The 18,194-nt window shown below is 56.1% G+C and overlaps 1 protein-coding gene and 1 long non-coding RNA gene across 3 annotated transcripts in view; both read left to right on the top strand.

Annotated features, from left to right (window-relative positions):
• Positions 1-18,194, top strand: part of ACOX3 (acyl-CoA oxidase 3, pristanoyl) — a 922,607-nt gene that overhangs the window by 204,581 nt on the left and 699,832 nt on the right. The gene's annotated exons all lie outside the window — the stretch shown is intronic.
• LOC115299811 lies at positions 12,794-15,026 on the top strand. Of its 2 annotated transcripts, XR_003912346.1 has the most exons (3): positions 12,805-12,863; positions 12,955-13,185; positions 14,577-15,026. It is a non-coding gene; the product is annotated as an uncharacterized LOC115299811 (long non-coding RNA). The 2 variants fall into 2 exon arrangements; XR_003912345.1 differs by having other exon boundaries at positions 12,794-13,185.

Genomic DNA, 18,194 nt, shown 5'->3' with positions numbered 1-18,194 from the left:
GCCCCGCAGCACCTGCAGTGCCCACAGAGCCCGCAGTGCCCGCAGCGTCACTCTTCAGGGAGGCTGGCGTGTTCCACAGAGAGCACGTGGCGGGAGGGACACAGGACCGCCCACCCTGATTCTGAGGACCCAGCCGTCGGAGCCACGCTGCAGATTCCAACACGCTGGAGACGGCACGGGACGTTTTTCATTCTTAATAATGGAGGGTAACCTGGGCCTCAGGGACTCTCAGGGACCCGCAGACCACAGCTCGGGAACTGCCCTCGGGAGGCCGGCCAGGGCCGTGTCTGTCTGCGGCTTCGTCCTGGGAGGCTCCAGGGTGCCCCACAGCCGGGGGCAGGGGTGAGGAGGTGGGTGTCCTGTGTGCGTCCTCCCCATACCCAACAGTCCCCATGGGCCGTGTCCCCAAGAGCGCCCGGGAGGCCCTGCTCCCTCCACCTAGAGCGGTGACTGTGCCTCATGTGCCCGGAGCAGGAGGTAGCTCGGTGTGAATCAGATCAAAACCCTTGCTATCACGGGTGGGGGTGGGGGGGACGGGAAGATGCCCTAACAGACAAGATGGGGAGCACCTCAGAAATGGCACCCAAGGGGCTTCGGCCCTTGCGCGCAGGCGGGCCAGGCTGGGCCGGGAGCCCGGTGAGGTGGGGGCCCACGTGCTCCGCCAGGGAGGCAGGGTGGACGTGACCCTCCTGATTTCCACCAGGTCCCCATCGGGAAGCTCTGAGTGGCTGAGACCACACTCACGGGGCGGGGGTACACCGGGCCCAGCCCAGGTCCGTCTCGGGTGGGCCCAGTGGGACCCCACACCCACCAGGGTCACCTACCCAGTTCCTGAAGGGTCTTTGGACCAAAGACCAGGCCCAGTCCCCCAACGACCCGAAACCCTTACCTTCCAGAGCAGAAGCCCCGACACGTGCCGAGTGTGGACTCCTGGCGAGTCTCTGGTCAGTTTCCAGGACGGGCGGGTCTCCCGGGCAGCAGGGGTCCGTCTGCTCCGTCAGGCGGAGACGCCCTGTGCGGCTGCAGGGGGCCGTGGACTGGAGCGGGTCAGCAGCCACAACCAGCGCGGTCCCCCTGGGCAGCATCGGTCCCCTGCGCCGTGCCCCGGCGGTCTTCAGGGACCTCTACCATCTGGACATCCACGGGAACCGTGTGGTCACCACCACCGGTCAGAGCAGGGGTGGGGGGAGCGGGTCGCGGACCTCATGGGAACCACACGTGTGTGTCGGGAGATGCAGGGCCAACTCCCCTGGGGGCTGGCGGGGGTCCGTGGCCCCAGCCACATGAGGAGGGCTCTCCAGAGCAACGGCCACTCTCTGGGGCCAGGGCACAGGGTGCGTGGACCCTCTCTTGGGTTGGGCAGCCACAGGCACCTCGTTCTACATCCTTCGGACGTCCTGACCACAGCCGAGAGGGGTCGTGGCCGACCCACGCCAGGACGTGGCCCAGGAGCCCTGCGCTTCGGGAGCTGGCCACGCCGTCCCTGGCAGGTTCTCCTTAGGACAACGGCTTTTGTGCCTGTCCCTCTGAGCCGGAGTTTCTGGCCCTCATGTGGCCTTCGGAGCTCCTGCTGGTCTCCCGCGAGCCCTTTCTGGTCACCTGGCGCGTGCATGTGACGTGGTCGGAGCGAGGAGCTGGCCAGCACAGGCGCCTGTCTCTCCCCACCCAGCCGTTGTCCCTCGAACACAGCCCCGAGCTGTCCCGCCCAGGGCCCCGGCTCTGCCTCACGGGAGCTCCGTGTTTCCGCAGACGAGCGCCCTCCCCCCCCCCCCCCCCCCCGTCAGGGCAGTACCAGCCGTGGGTGGCGGCCGTGGCTTCACCCGTCACTGTGCATGGTGCTGTTCCAGCTGTCTGGACGGTGGCGCAGTGGGCATCCCCGTGGGCACCTGTGCCCGCGAGCAGGTGGCTTGTACATCAGATGAGGCAGTTAACTTGAGGGGACAAAGCCCCCACATTCTGCTCTGTGGCTCCACGTGAGGGAGGGCCCGGGTCACGTTTCCCACGGGTCACAGCACCGTGTGCAGGCAGGGCTGGCCCTCCGCTCCTGGACGTTCCTGGAATCTTGCCCCACAGTAAAGTTCCCGGGGCTCCGGCTGCCTCAGTCGGTACCGTGTGTGACTCTGGATCTCCGGGGCGTGAGTTCAAGCCCCAGGTTAGGTGCAGAGACTGCTAAAAATAAACAAGCTAACTAACTAACTAACTAACTAAAAGCAGATAAGTGAACTGCCCCAAAACGTGTGCGTCTCCATCTCCGCCTGTGGTGCGGCTGCTGTCAGTGATTTCATCCTCATGGCAGCACGTTCTGTCTTAACTGCTGTGAGTCCTGAACTCTGAGAGGTAAACCTCTCAGCTGTGCTGTTCTTATAATTTGGATCGTTTGAGTCCTTAGCGTTTCCACGTGATTTTTAACTGCGGTAAAATGCACCTAAGATACCGTTTTGACCACATTAAGTGTCCAGTTCCGTGGCACAGTGCATTCTCATTGCGGTGAGCGCCCCCAGCCTCCGCCTACGGAACCTCCCTGACTCACAGCTGCCCACCGCTGCCGCCCTGCGCCCCACTTCCTGTCTGGGAATCTGGCTCTTCCAGGGGCTTCGGGGGCACAGTTGTGCGGTGTCTGCCGTCGTGTCTGGCTTGCTCAGCTCGGCAGGTGCACCCGTTCGCATTTCCCCAAGTGCACGAGGCCCCCTTCCCTCCACGTCCTCTCATCTGTTAGATGATGGCCGTCCTGAGGGCGAGGTGGCATCTCACTGTGGCTCTGATTGCACTTCCCTGCCATGAGTGACGTCGGCCAGCTGTGTGTCTTCTTTGGGAAAATATTCAGACTTTCTGCCCATTTTTTAATTGGATTGGTTTTTTCCTCTGTTGAGCTGTAGCCAGCAAGTATATAGATTCCTGTGTGTGGCATCAAAGGATCAAAAGGACAGGAATCGTCCAAATTCCTTCGCAAGATGCCGTCTGAGCTCTGTCAGACCCTAAGAAAGACGGGAGTGCCCCGTTCGTGTCTGAACCGACCAAAGCCTTAACACCAGTCAGATTTAAAAAGTACATACACGAAACAGGAAGATAGAGTGAAAATTCTAAATAAAATCTTAGCAAACATGAGACGCTCACTACCGAGTATGCCTTCTTTCAGGAAAGGGGGCCTCACGCCCAGAGAACGCGCAGATGTCACCAAGTCCACCAAATCGGCAAGTCAGCGGATTGCATCCCCAAAGGCCCCTTGAGAAGCTCCGGGCGCAGCAGGCCCTGCAGAGCGAGGGCCCCAGACGGCGTGCCCGCCCCCAGCCGGCGAACGAGGACCGTCCCCGTGCGTCAGCATCAGCCAGGGCCACCTCCCCGTGCAGGTCCTGGCAAAGGAGGGGGGACGGTTCTGTTTCTGCCGCTGACAGGATCGTAAGACCAAGAAACCTGAGAGCAAAGTTAGAAAACCTCTACTAGATGAGTAAGAGACACATATAACATTAATAAGATTCCTTTTCTCTATATTATTAATAACCGGTTAGAAATGGGGAAACTCCCATTCATAACAACAAAAGCTATGAAATGGTCATGAATAAATGAAACTGGAGAGAACTCTAGTCACAGTAAAGGACAGAAAGGGAGACGTGAACAGAGGTGTGGAACTGCATCCCTGGGGGAAAGCATGTGGGGTGTTGGGGGGCCAGGGGGCCGTCCTGGGGGGTCGGTATGTTCTTGGGGGAAAGGAGGTCTCTGGTGTAGAGGACACGGTGGGGGAGAGGACATCTCCGGGACATCTCTGGGAGGATGTCCCTGGTGGGTGTCCCCACTGGGGGAAACGTCCCTGGGGGGGAGGGCTTCCTGGGGCGCTAGGACCTCCCTGTTGGGGGAGGTGGCCCTGGGGAGTAAGACATGTCCCGTGGGGACCCCGCCGGAAACGGCACGTTCTGTCCCCGCACTTCTGCACATGAACGCCCTCCATCCCGTGCGGAGCTCGGCCCCTTCCGGGCGGAGGCGCCGCGGGATCCTGACTCATCACGTGAAGCCGCCAGGTCCTCGGATGTACTCAGTTGAGTTCGTTTCCTCGTAGAAGGCACCGAGCATGCGCGGCGCCGTGGACTCGCCTGGCAGAGGCCAGGACAGGCGGTGACGGACCGGAGCGCGCGCCCGGGGCTCGGGGATGAGCGGTCGTGTGACCGGCCAGGTCTCTCATAACCTTCTACCGGCTTGGTTTCAGATGGATCAAAGACTTAGATGTGGAAAGTGGAAAGCTTCAGAAGAAATTTCGGAAGAACCTATGACCTTGGGGCCCAGACCTCTCTGAGACAAATAAAAGGAAAAAACGGCCTAATCTGTGGTGGGTAATAAAGAGCCTTAAAAACTCGAGTTGTGGGAAGCCCATGGGAGGTGGGAGCCCCGAACAGAACAGCTCCCACTGTGAGCCCGAGTGTGCACGAGGCTGGGTGCCGGGCCACACCAGGTCAGGGGGTGGAGGGGGGCCCGGGACAGGGCTGCAGTGCTGGCCGGAGGGGGCGTCGGCTGCCCCCTGAAGCCCCGCCCACCCCAGGCAAGGCTGCACTTCCTCCCAGGCCCACCACCTCCGGCGTGGGCGAGTCCCCGCTGGGCGGGCTGAGAGGACAGATCAAGGCGGCCGCAGCCTTAGGGAAATGGCTGGGAACCATTCACAGTCCAGTCAGTGCCGGCCCTGTCTTGCCCTTGGAGCAAAGTCTGCCAGGGGAGAAGGGAGGAGGAGGGAGCCCCCAGCCCCGTGCCCCTGCCCCTCCGGGCCCGGGCTCCTCCCCGAGCTCTGCAGAGCAGCCCCAGGGAGTGAGGCGCTCTCGGGCACTGCCGGCCCTAGCGCTCTGTCCCCGCTGCTCGTCCTCAGAGCCGCACCGGCCCCGGCGGGGCTGACCTCCAGGGACACGGTCAAGGCTGACACAGCCCTGCCCTCAGGGAACCAGCTGGCCACCAGCACCGGAGGGGTCGGACTGCAGGGACGCCGGGCGTGCTGGGAGGCATGCGTGTGAGCCGGAGGCCCAGCCTTCCCTGCACCTCCAGCTTGGCTCTCTGGGGTGCTCGGGAGAGGTCAGGACCCAACAGGGGAACAGGAGCCAAGAGGTGTGCAGGGCGTGATGGCCGATGCCCCCCTCCATGTGTGCATGGCCCCGGAGTCAGAGTTGGCGAGAAACCAGGGCGCCTGGGGCTTCAGGTTAGCTCTGTGCCGGCGGGGGTGGGGTGGGCTGGGGGGGACAGAGCCAGCCCTGCGCCCTCCCGGCTCTGTCCTCTGGAGCTGCGGCTGGGTCCCGCAGGCAGCAGGAGCACTTCCAGAGGCCTAGTTCCAGGGGAGGGCAGAGGCGGTGCGGGCGCCCCCTGTACAGGGGAGCGGTGCGAGGGAGAGGCCTGGGCATCCCGGTATCCGCCCTCCTGTTTCTGCTGCCACCTCATACCACAAGGGTCTGCCAGCCCAGCCTTGTGTCCCTTAACCCCTAGGGTCTAGCCCCTCCTTCCGGGGGCCACAGCTGCGGTCTGGGAGCAGCCTGCCTTGTGGTGGAAGGGGGGCGGGGGGGGGGGGACCCAGGTCGCCAGAACTTGTTAGCGTTGAAATTCAGATTCCAACTACGTACCTGACCCCCGCCTCCCTCGTTTTCAGAAACGCCTTCATCTTTTCCTGTTCAGAGAACTTTCCAGAGACTTTCCAAGTTCTGCTTGGGAACAGTGTGGCTCCCCAGGGTGCCAGCTGGCACTGCCTGCAATTATTTAAATTACAAGGACAATTTTAATTTCACAATAATTAGAAACATCAACTGCAGCTCAAGCCTTCGAAACTAATGGAATTTTAATGGGCAGCTGCTTAGGTTACAGCCAAGAATAGTAACGCTGCGCCCAGCCTGGACCCAGGAGCCCCGCGCAGCGCTGGCCTCGGGCAGGAGCGGGGGTGCGGGTGGGGGACAGGCCCCAGCTGAGCACTCTGTGCTGCCTGGGGAGGGGTGAGGTCTGAGGGCCTTGGGACTCGTCAGTGCGGTGGAGCAGGGCCTACAGCCCAGGCTTTGGAGCCCAAGTTCAGGCATCTCCCCCTAGAAATGCAGCCTGGCCCCACGTCCACCCTGCCCACCGCCTCCCTGCTCGGGTCTGAGAGCTCCCTCCCCAGCTGGAGCCCCCCCACCCCTGGTCCCCACAGCCTGCACCCACAGAAGGCTTCCTCTGAGCGGGGGCGGTGGGCTCACAAGGCTCACTGCCTTCCCGTCTCTCTCGTTTGAAAACAGCCCTTTCACACATTTTGTCCGGTTTTCAGTTTTGGCTGGAGGACTGGGGAGGGGGGCTCTGTCCAGCACTCATGAAGCCTCCATGGTGAAAGTGGACCTTGATGCTGGCTTTTGGTGGTGGAGACTTTGCTTTTGATAACATCAAAATCATCTGGTCTATTTTTCCTCTGTGGTTAGAGCTTCCTGTATCCTGGGTCATCTTGACAAGGCCTGGAAGGTGTCTTCACATCGGATTCTGGAGGTTGTGCTTGCGTCTGGGTCTTTGATCCATCTCAGCCTCCGGGCTGGGCACAGGAGTTAGGTATCCGTATCCAGGTCGTTGCCTCCGCATGGTCCCCGGTTACTCCGGCGCCATTTGTTACAAGTCTTCCCTTTCCCTCGTTCAGTTTTCCTGGGGCTGTTGTCAAAAATCTGCTCACTGAGGGGCACCTGGGTGGCTCAGTTGGGTACGTGTCCAACCCTTGATTTCAGTTCAGGTCATGTTCTTAATTTCATGGGTTTGAGCCCTGCACTGGGCTCTGCACTGACCTCTCTAAGCCTGCTTGGGATTCTCCCTCTCCCCTTCTCTCTGCACCCCCCCCCCCGCCCACATTCATGCTCTGTCTCTCTCAAAACAAGTAAATAAACTTTAAAAAAATCAACTCACTGGGGACACTGGAGTGGTTCCGTTGGTTAAGGGTCATGATCTTGCAGCTCATGGGTTTGAGCCCCTCATCAGATGTTTTCTATTCTTTTACTTTCTTCTTTAAAAAAATGTTTATTTTATTTATTATTGAGAGAGACAGACAGAGAAAGGCAGAGAGAGAGGGAGACAGAGAATCCCAGGCAGGCGCCATGCTGTCCGCACAGAACCCGACAGTGAGATCCTGACCTGAGCCAAAATCAAGAGTCAGAGGCCCGACGGACTGAGCACCCAGGTGCCTCTCTATCCTTTTACTTTCAATATAAATGTGTTTTTATATTTAAAGTGTGTCTCTGTTAAACAAATGACAGCAGTTTTTTTTAAATCCAGCCTGACATGCTCTGCCTTTTAATGTGTGTTTAGCCCATTTATATTTAATATAATAATTGACATAGTTAGGTTTACGTCTACCTATAATCTTGCTAATTATGTTCTATTTGTCCTATTTGCTCTTTGCTCTTTTGTTCTTCTTTCCTGTTTCTTTTGGATTAAGTGATTTTAAATTTTTAAAAATTTATCTCCTCTGTTGTGTTTGTGGCTACAATACACTTCTATTATTTTCTAGAGTTTGCGCTGGGGATTCCAGTATGGATCCTCGTTTTCCTCAAAATACTTTGAAATCACGTTATGCTGCTTCATGGATAAGGTCAAGACCTCTCAATGTACAGTTCCATTTCCTTTCTATCTTTTGTACTATTGTTGCCTATAATTTACATGTATGTATAAAATAAACCTCAAATACATTGTTTATGTTTTTATTTATTTTGAAAGAAAGAGCAGGGGAGTGGCATAGAGAGAGGGAGAGAGAGAATCCCAAGCAGGCTCCACACTGTCACCATGGACCCCACACAGGACTTGATCTCACAAACCGTGAGATCATGACCTGAGCTGAAATCGAGGGTCAGACACTTACCTGAGTGAGCCACCCAGGTGCCCCAACCTCAACTACATTGTTGTTATTTTTGCTTTAAATATTCAATTGTCTTTAAAGAAATGAAGAAAATAGAAGTGTCATCTTTCATATTACAGATATTTGCTATTTCTAATGCTCTTCACTCCTTTGTGTGGATCCAAGTTTCCATCTGGTATCACTTTCCTCCAGCCTAAACAACTTCTTTTAGCATTTCTTGCATCCTGAGTGTACTAGCGATGGATTCACCAAGGTTTTGATTATCTGTAAATACTTTTATTTTGCTTTCTCTTTTCAAGTGTATTTTCACTGGATATAGAATTCTCAGTTGACAGCTTTTCTTCCCAGTTCTTTAGAGATGTTGTTCTTTTGTCTGTGGTTCTCCATGGTTTCTGATGAAAACTCAGCCATTTTTATTATTGTACTAATGTATGTAATGTGTCTTTCTCCTCTGGATGCTTCTAAGTTTTTTCAACAATTTGCACCCAAGTGTGTTGTTGTTTTGAGTGCTTGAATTTGTTGAATTTGGGGATCTGTGGGGCTATTTTTTAAATAAAATTTGAGAAAACTTTGGCCACTATTTCTTCAGTATATTTTCCCCATGTTACCTTCCTGGGGCTCCAGTCACATTGATGTTATCCTGTAGGCTACAAGCACTATTTTTATTTTATTCAATCTTTTCTTCTTCTATGTGATTTAGTTTGGATTATTCACATTGATCTGTCTTCAAGTTCCCTGGAAGTTTCTTTTGAAGTGACCAGAAGCTCAGCCAATACATTTTTATTTCAGATACTGTAATATTGTAATTTTCTTAAACTTCCTTTGAGATTTTAGAATTCCATTTATCTAACTACCACACCTCTTAATCCATTACATCTACCCTTATCTGCAAATTCTTCTACATATTCATATTATTCTTTTTACATTATGTGTCTGCTAATTTCGATTACTTGACATCTAGAATCTAAAGCTTTTGATTGTGTTTTCTCCTGACATGTGTCAAATTCTCTACTTCTTCACATGTCTTGTAATTTTGTATTCCATTCCAGACATTGTGTGTAAATGAACAGTGGAGACTGCTATGTAATGGTTTGTTTTTATTTTGTTCTTATTTCCCCCAAAATGCAAACCATTTCCTCATTTTGGGTGAGGGACTTACCAGTTAGGTTCCTCCAAGCGTCAAACCGACTCCCGAAGCGTGACACAGCTTCAATCATATCGAGCTCACCTACGTGCATCCCCCCAACTTCCATTCCACCGCAGCCTTTTCAGTCTTGTCAGAGTTTGATCTAGAGCCCAACCACAGCTTCGGAAACATGCTGTTCATCTTAGACTTAGCTCCGGCACAGCGCTGGGATCTCGGCCTGGTGAGAATGGGGAGACTAAATGCTTCCACGCTGGTCAATCACTTTCTTGGCAAAGTTGGAGTCTGGGTGGGAGGGGTAGGTTTCTGGGGCTGGCTTACCTCCCAAGACTGCGTTTGTTTCGCTTCATGCCCGCTCGTCCTCCTCCAGTATGAGAACCAGACTTCTGTCCCAGGCACGGACATTGCTACTACATTCTGTCTTCTGGAAGAGCTCATCTTCCTCAGGAGTTCAGTTCACTAAAATTTCCTTGCGTGTTCTGCCTGCTAACCTGGTAGAAAAGTACTATAATTGTTTTTCTTGGCGTTTTCACTGTACCACCGGAGTGAAAGTCTTGTGTGTGCTGCTCCACCCCAAGGAGGGGGGAGGGGGGAGTCCCGTTTTCTTTAGTTATTACTCTCCACATCGAAACTGCTTAGGCTGATGGAAAAGAGTAACAAACTTGTTAAATCGTTCCTCTCAGGTGGAGTCAACGCCATGGGTGCTCACATCCTAAAATACTGGTTCCCCACAGTGCCATCGGTCTTGCTTTTCTTCGTATTTCCATTGAGGTTGTTTCCGGTGCTTCTCAGAAATGAGCGGAACGCGGGCCGCAGCTTCGAGCGGCGGCTCAGGCGCGTTCACGCTCTGAATGTCGCGGCGCACGCTGCGTGGGACCGAACGGGGGGGGGGGGGCTTACCTCTGCCCAATGTGGGCAGCCAGCGGACACCGGCCATGGAATTGTGAGTCGTTTTGCCTAAGAAGAGTCCACTAAATTTTAAAAAATCAAATACAACAATTTTACCTTTAATACTTTAAAGATTATCAAGGGACAACTAAAATACTGATGCCATCCCAGTGGTGAAGGAAAAGGTAAACAAGCCAGAGTTTTGGCCTGAAACGCGGAAGGCTTCTTGGCGCCAACTACGGCGCGGAGGCTGAATTTGTTATTGGGAGACGTGGCGTTGAGGATGCCAACGATGATGATACGCTTTAGGATAATTCAAGGATTATATTTGATATTTTCTGCATCTGCACAAAAATGGAACATCTTGATGAAACATGTATCATATTTGACCTTATAATCACTCTCAGAAACACAAAAAGCATATCAACTAGATGCTGTTAAAACAATTAGATTTAATTTATACAAGATTCAAGCCACGTAGAAGAGTAAAGTGAAATAGCAGAATATCCTCAGACAAAGAGGAATCATAGTCTTCAGAGGAGAGTGAAACTGATCGCACGTCTGGTCCACTGCAGCCACTTGGTGTGTTGATTGCTATTGAGAAAATCAGGAAAGCTTGCTAAAACAGGGAAAAAGTAAACAAGATGCACTTTTTTTTTTTAAGATTTTATTTTTAAGTAATCCCTACACCCAACAAGAGATGCGAAATCACAGCCCTGAGATCAAGAGTCACGCTCTGTACCACCTGAGCCAGTCTGGAGCACCCCCAAGGTTGGCTATGGCTATTTAATGTTTAAAAAATTAAGCATTAAAAATTTTTTTTAATGTTTTATTTATTTTTGAGAGAAAGAGAGAGAGAGAGAGAGAGAGAGAGAGAGAGAGAGCATGAGCAGGGGAGGATCAGAGAGAGAGGGAGACACAGAATCCGAAGCGGGCTCCAGGCTCTGAACTGTCAGCACAGAGCCTGATGTGGGGCTCGAACCCACGGACTGTGAGATCGTGACCTGACTGAGCCACCCAGGCACGCCAAAAATTAAGTATTTTTTAAATTGGAGAGTAAATAGCTCTTCTCCATAACAATTAAAAAACACTCGCATGTGAAATAAATGACAATTGCATTCTAGTGAACATAAGGAAATCAGAACAAGGAAATGAAAACATTTGCATTAAGATGAAGAAGATGACTCGTATAAAAATAACATTAATTCTGTAGAGATTAGTTACTGTCAGTTTTGATGAAGACATGATATCGATTGAAGAGAAATTTGAATACACTGAAAAATAATTTGGTATTTCTGAAATAATGCCTTGGTGTTAACAAATTTGGAAGAACTTTAGAAATACTGCATGAATTTAGCAATTGCTTTAAGGTATGGTAAAAATCTTGCTCTTTTTTTTATAGGTTTTTATTTATTTTTGAGACAGAGAGACAGCGTGAGCAGGGGAGGGTCAGAGAGAGAGGGAGACACAGAATCTGAAGACAGGCTCCAGGCTCTGAGCTGTCAATACAGAGCCCGATGCGGGGCCCAAACCCACGAACCGTGAGATCATGACCTGAGCCAAAGTCGGATGCTCAACTGACTGAGCCACCCAGGCACCCCAAATCTTGCTCTTTTTTAAAATGAAAAAAAATTTAAATAACTTATTTGAGAGAGAGAGAGAGAGAGAGAGAGAGAGAGAGAGAGGGAGAGAGAGAACCAGGGAGGAGCAGAGAGAGCAGGGAGAGAAAGTGAGAATCCCAAGCGGGCTCCACACCATCAGCACAGAGCCCGACCCAGAACTCGAATTCATGAACTGTGAGATCATGACCTGTGCCGAAACCAAGAGTCGGATGCTTATCAGACCGAGCCGCCCTGGAGCCCTGAAAACCTTGCTCTTATGGTGACTTCTATAATGAAATTAAAGTAGTTGGCCATGTTTTCTGTGAAAGTGTTTCATATGCAACCCCATAACAGTGTTTGAACACGATGCATGTGGTTCTTTTCCTCCTATAAATATTTGCTGTAAGAATTTTATTGATGGCTTTTGATTGCTTCTGCTTCTGCAGAAGAAAGATTCTCCAAAGTGAAGATACAGCATGAACTATGTGGAAATCTGGATTATAACAACATAATTATAGATTTTGAAGAAATGAACACAAGAAAAGGTATTTTCTGGAATAAGTGTGTAAGCAGTTGCGGATGGTGCGTGTCTCTGTTGTTACTCATCCGGTCACAGTGGGCCATTCACAGTCCCTAGACCTGAGCAACAAAGCCGTTTTGGTACTCTGCTGTTGTGGGTCACTTCCAAACCACAGCTTTAGAAGACGGGCAGACGGCCAATAAGTACGCTAAACATCAGGGAAATGCAAATCAAACCACAATGACATGCCACCTCACACCTGGTAGGATGGATCCTTTCCAAAAAAAAAAAAAAAACCCAGAAAATAACGTGTTGGTGAGGATGTGGGGAACCCGGAGCCTGTGCACTGGTGGGAATGTAAACTAGTGCGGCCGCTGCAGAAAACAGTGTGGAGACTTCCACCAGAGCCCCCGTGGGCCCCAGCAAGTCCGCGTCTGGGCGTGGACACAACGAATTGAAGGCAGGGACCAGAGCAGACGCAGGAGCACCTGTATTCACAGCACCACTCGCAATGGTGACAATGTGGAAGCCACCCAGTGTCCACGGATGGACAGACAAGCACAACGTGGGCCGTCCACACGAGGATTGTTATTCAGCCTTCAAAACGGAAAGAAATCCTGCCACCCGCCACCACGCGGGTGAAACTCGAGCACGTGAGGCTCGGTGCAGTCCGCGGGACACCGAGGGACACGCGGGGTGGCCCACTCACAGGAAGCCTCCCGCCGTGAAGCCGCAGGGAAGGGACGGGAGGGGCGCCAGGGGCGCGCGGGGCGGGGCTCCGTGTTCGTGGGGGAGGAGCTTCGGTTGCGCAGGACTAAGGGCTCCGGGTGGAGGGCGGGCGGATGGAGCGTATGTTAGGGACGTGCTTCAGGCCCCAGGACTAGACACCTGCCGGTTAGGACGTTTCGTGTGTCTATTCTACAAACAAAATTGGGAAGCGGACCTCATGGCCTGGCCTCTGCTTGTCAATTCTGTTGTTTTGCAGGAGTTTTTGTAAGGAAGATCTTTTGCTGGCAACTTTCTTCAGTTTGGGCCCAGAGCTTGGAGGAGCGGGCCTCCCGGGAGGAGCTGTGGGCGCGATCAGAGCAGCAGCGCCCTCCCCGCGAGGCCTCGCCCCTCCTGTGGCGCGGGCGCCCGTGTCGTCTGCTGCCCCGGCAGACCCTGGAAGCCCCGCTGTCACCGCGGAACTGAAGGGGTGACGCACAAAGCGTGTGAGGTGCGCTCTCGGGAGCACCGAGCCGGGGCAGGGCTCTATCCTCCCGGGAGGAGGAAGGGGGCTTCCCTGCACCGAGACCCCGTGCGCCCGTCGGGAAGGTCGTCGGGCACCGCCCCTGTCCCGGCCGGCCGTCAGCACGCCGGCGCCCGCGTCGGTGGCACGCTGGGGCGGTGTTATTAAGAGCAGGAGAACTGGGGGTGTGGAAGGGTCCGGCTTCCTTCAGGTGTGAATGCGGGTGTCCTGCTTGCACGTGAGGCGCCCGGAGCGGGAGACCTGGGCTGGGGGGGTTCCAGGCGTGCGGGACTTGTGACGCCAAAACCCAGCAAGGCCCAGCCACGCTGGGACACTTGGTCCCCCCGAAAGGGAAAGGTCGCACTTTCCTCCCAGTAATTCCCAAGCCCCCCTCGGCAGTGAGCGGGTGGTTGGGCGGCCATGCAACCGCGGGCCCAGCTGCCGCCTCCGGATGAGGTGGGGGGCGTGGCTCTGGGGGCGTGGCTCAGCGGGGCGGGGGCGGGGCGCAGCGGGAGCGTAGCTCCGCTGGGTGGGGCGACGGGACTGGGCGGGGGGCGGCGGGGCGAGGTGAGGCTCTTCGGGTGCTGGGGGCACTTTGCTCCCGAGGCTGCCTCGCCATTGAATATGGACATACTGGTCCTGCCCGGTTTCTGAGGCCTGCTGACTCGGGGAGTGCCCGAGGCCCCCCACGCAGTACCCCAGGTATCACCACAGAAAGCGCAGGAAGCACGCGGGAAGGGCCCCAGGTCCCCGCGGGGGGGCCCCCAAGCCCCGCTCTGGCAGCCACTGGGGTGGGTGTGGGGCTCCTTCCTCCCTCCGGGCTGCCTCCTGCTCTCTCTTGTTTCTGCCTCTGCCAAGGTCCGTGTCAATTCGCGCCCTGTGCCCCGGGGTGGGGGGGAGCTGACCCTCTGGAGGCCAGCGTCTCTCGCTCCCACCCGGTGCTCGCCCTCCAGTGCTCGCCTTCCGGTGCTCCTGCTGCAGGGGCCCACACGCCCCGACGCCGAGTGCCAGGCGGAGGAGGACACACACGGGACGGGGTGGCCCCTCCGGCAGCCCCACCAGCCCTCCTCCGCCCGCACAGCTTGGCTGGGCCGCTCCCCTGGGGACACTGCAGGCCTGCAGTGGGCCCGTAGCACCCTCTGAGCCCAGAGCCAGCTCAGGGGGGCAATAGGGGCCGCAGGGAGGGTTGGAGGCCAGGCTGGGGCATTGGGGAGGCTGGGCAGGGCCATGTCCACAGCGGCCACCTGTCTGCCGGGCTCAGTCTCCACACCTGTAAATGGTCACATAGCGGTGTAGGAGGGTTAGGAGGACAGGGAGGCCTACAGTGTATTATGCTGTCATTTTCCTGTTTTGAGATGATGCTTTCTGATTTATTTCAGGTACATTTTCCGAGAAGGGAGACATTCTCACAAGCTACATTTTCCCCAAATAGGAAGAGACCTTTCAAAGTCGAGTCTGTGCAAGAAGCTGGTGTTCACACCATGCAGGGGACCCCCTTTCCTGCTTTGTGGACCTGCCCAAGGCTGGCCTGCCTGTGGGGCCTCCCCGTCCCTGGCCAGCAGAGCCATCCTTCCTGGGGCCCCAGGGAAGAAGTACGCTTCAGGCAGGAATAGCGTCCTCTGGTTAATTAGCATATGTTCTGTTCAGTAACGATGTGGTCTATTTAATTAATACGTGTTCTATTTGGTAACAATATCCCTAATTAATACGAGTTCTATTGTTACGATGTACTCTATTTAATTAACTTCATGTGTTCTGGGTAGAAACAACAGTATGCTCCATTTGACTTATTTCCCCTGTGCACTGACCCTAATGAATTCCAAAACACAGAGGTGCGGCCGGTTGGTTTTGCGGACATTCGGGGAAGGGGCATCTTGCCCCTCCTCAAGAAGGTCAGGGAGGAACTTGGGAGGGGGGTCCTGGAGCCGGAGCGTTTTTGGGGGGCGGGTGTGAGTCAGGCTGGGTTGGGGACCCTGAGCCCCACGTCTGTCTCAGTGTCCCCTCAGCTGCCCTCAGCCTGTGGGTTCCCGCCAGGCTCTGGGTCCCCCACACGTCTGTCCTTCTCTGCCCCCTTGCTTCTTGTTCTGGGTCCCCACCCCCCCGCCCCAGCCCACACCACTGACCGCAGCCACCCAAATCCACGCCCCTGCTCCCCCGTGCGACCGCCACCGTCCTTCTTTGCTGTCCCTTCCTCCACACAACCAAGGGTTCTTCCGGAATGAATCTGCCCAGCCTCCTGGGTGTGGGCCCCAAAGTGGCCCTGCCGACCACCATACCTGTAGGGCCGGTCCCCCTGCACTTCCTGGAGCCTCCTCTCTCTTGCTCTGGGCATTGTGTCCCCAAGCCTCACATGTGCCGGGTGCAGGGGGCAATCAGAAGTCCACCCTCCCGATGGCCAGCTGTGTCCTTCCTATCCAGGAGCTTCGGGATGGGGGGTGGGGGACAGACGTGAACTTGATTCCTTTCCGGGGTGACAGGATGGGGACGGGCGGGTGTGTGAAGGGCCTCCCCTCCACCTGGGCGGTGTGTGGGGGAGAGTGGAGCCCTGACAGGTGGGAGGTGACCCCGAGGGTGGCTCGCCAGCAGGCCCGCTGAGGACAGGAAAGCCAGAAGAGCGCGGACCGGGGAGGGGGAGGGCCCCTCGGGCCCAGGCTCAGTCCGTCCACTAACCACAAGCACCTGGTCCGGGCTCGTCTCTCCTGGCGCCAAGGGCTTCTGGCAGTGTGGCCCCCAGGTCGCTGGCGTAGGGGAGCCTGCAACGCCAGCCTCGGGGACTGGACAGTCAGCTTTCGTCCTGTGGAAGGCGAGGCCGCCGTGAATCGGAGCAGGGACCACACAGCAAAGGCAGGGCTGGCCGGCAGTGTGTGTGGCCAGGCTCAGGCGGTGGCCCAGGGCTCAGGGGATCAAATCCCAGCCTGTCGCCCAGTGCTGACCTGCTGCTGGCCCTGCCCGGCCTCCGTCCCCACCTGTGGAATGGGCTCAGGGTGGTGGGTGCAGGGGAGTGGGGAGCATGTGTCACCGGGGGCAGGGGCAGGGTGGGAGCAGGAGACCTGGCAGCATCCCCCTGGCAGAGAGAGTGGACCCCGGAGGTGTGTGTGTGAGGGAGGGGTTCACGTGGCCAGGCCCTTCCAGGTCAAGGACATGATACCCCATCTGGGAGCCAGGGCAGCTGGGATGCATGGGGTGCTGCGGGGACCAGCAGAGACCACACTGACCGGGCGTGTGGCAGTGCGGGACAGTGAGGGGACACTGAGGGGGGACAGGGGACAGTGAGGGGACACTGAGGGGGCACAGTGAAGGGGACAGTGAGGGGGGACAGTGGGGGAACAATGAGGGTGCAGGCAGCCTGGGAGCAGGGGGTCAGCACTCAGCCCCTAGAGCCACCCTTGGGCGTCCCCCTCCCCTGGGCGTCCCCCTCCCCTGGGCGCCCCCCTCCCCTGGGCGTCCCCCCTCCCCTGGGCGCCCCCCTCCCCTGGGCACCCCCCTCCCCTGGGCGCCCCCTACAGTCACCCGCAGGTGAGGCCCAGGCACACAGCAAGCCCAGCCCTGGTGGCCTTGGGCCCGGGCAGCACTCGAGCTCTGGGCCTGCCCAGCCGGGGAGGGGCGGCCTCTGTACCTCCTTTTCTAGGTCAGGGCTCGTGGTGGCAGAGAATCTGCTTTGTTCAGGGAATCCCCCCTTTTTAGTGATGAGGGAAATTAGAAACTGGACAGAGCAGGGAGCAGGGGTAGAATGTGACACACAGTGCCACCGTGTCCCTCAAGGCCACAGATCACATCCTTGTCCTTTGGGGCGGGGCTTGGCTTCTGCTGGATGGCTTTGAATCTGAGGGCCCCCCCCCCCCCGCAGGATACCGCAGGGCCCGGGACTGCTGGGGGGGCCCCACCAGCTGCCGGGTAGCGGCTGTCCAATTTGACATTTGGGGGCCAGGGGGACAGCCTCAGGGGGCTGCGGACCCTCTGGTACAGGTGCTACAGACTGGGCCTCTCCCCCGCTGCCGGGCCCTAAGCGCAGGGCAGGACGGGGTCTGGGCTGGCCCGGAGCCAGTGTCTGCTCAAACCCTAAAAGGGACAGTTCGCATAAAGTCTGGGCAGCCCTGTTCTTGGGACGGAGCGACCCTGGAGACGGGAGACACATCTGCCGTAGAGACCTGCAGTGGCGTGGGGGGTCCTCCTGCAAAAGGGTCCCGCCTCCCCTCAGGCCGGCTCTGGGCCCTGGAACAGAACGGAAATGGCCATGACCTTCCACGGGGGAGCCGACTGCAGCCTCCTGCCATCAGCTTTCCTCTTCTTCCATTGTGGGAACCGACCAGCCTCTAGGGCACCGCCCTTCTCACCGCAGAGCCCCGAGGGCCGGGGCCCCACCCGGCTGCCCGCTCAGGCACCCCCACTTTCCCCCCTTGCACCCCCAGGGCCTCAGCCCACAGAGGGTAGCCGCCTCAGAGGACATTTCTTAGGCTGGGTGACAAGGTGCTTTGTCGCCCCAAACGGACTCCTAGAGAGAAAAGGGGAGCTATTTATAGCCCGCTTTGGATCCTCTCTCCCTGCTCTCTCTGCCCTTCCCCTGCATTCTCTCTCTGTCTCTCTCAAAAATAAAATAAACATTAAAAAAAATTGGGGAGGGGCACCGGGGTGGCTTAGACGGTTGAGCGTCAGACTTCTGGCCAGGTCATAATCTCATGGTTTGTGAGTTTGAGCCCTGCGTCGGGCTCTGTGCTGACAGCTCAGTGCCTGAAGCTGCTTCAGATTCTGGGTCTCCCTCCCTCTGTCCCTCCCCTGCTCACGCTCTGCCTCTGTCTCTCTCTCTCTCTCAAAAGTAAACATTAAAATATTAAAAAAAAAAATAGGGGCGCCTCGGTGGCTCAGTCGGTTAAGTGTCTGACTCAGTTTCAGGTCGTGATCTCACGGTGGGGGCCGTGGTGCAGTCCTACATTGAGCTCCGTGCTGATGGTGTGGACCCTGTTTGGGGTTCTCAGTCTTCCCCTCACTCTCTCTGCCCC

Source organism: Suricata suricatta, chromosome 1, assembly GCF_006229205.1.
Source record: "Suricata suricatta isolate VVHF042 chromosome 1, meerkat_22Aug2017_6uvM2_HiC, whole genome shotgun sequence".
In the NCBI taxonomy this organism is placed as follows: Eukaryota; Metazoa; Chordata; class Mammalia; order Carnivora; family Herpestidae; genus Suricata; species Suricata suricatta.
The sequence above is the reverse complement of the archived record's forward strand: the minus strand, read 5'-3'. Positions and strand labels throughout refer to the sequence as shown.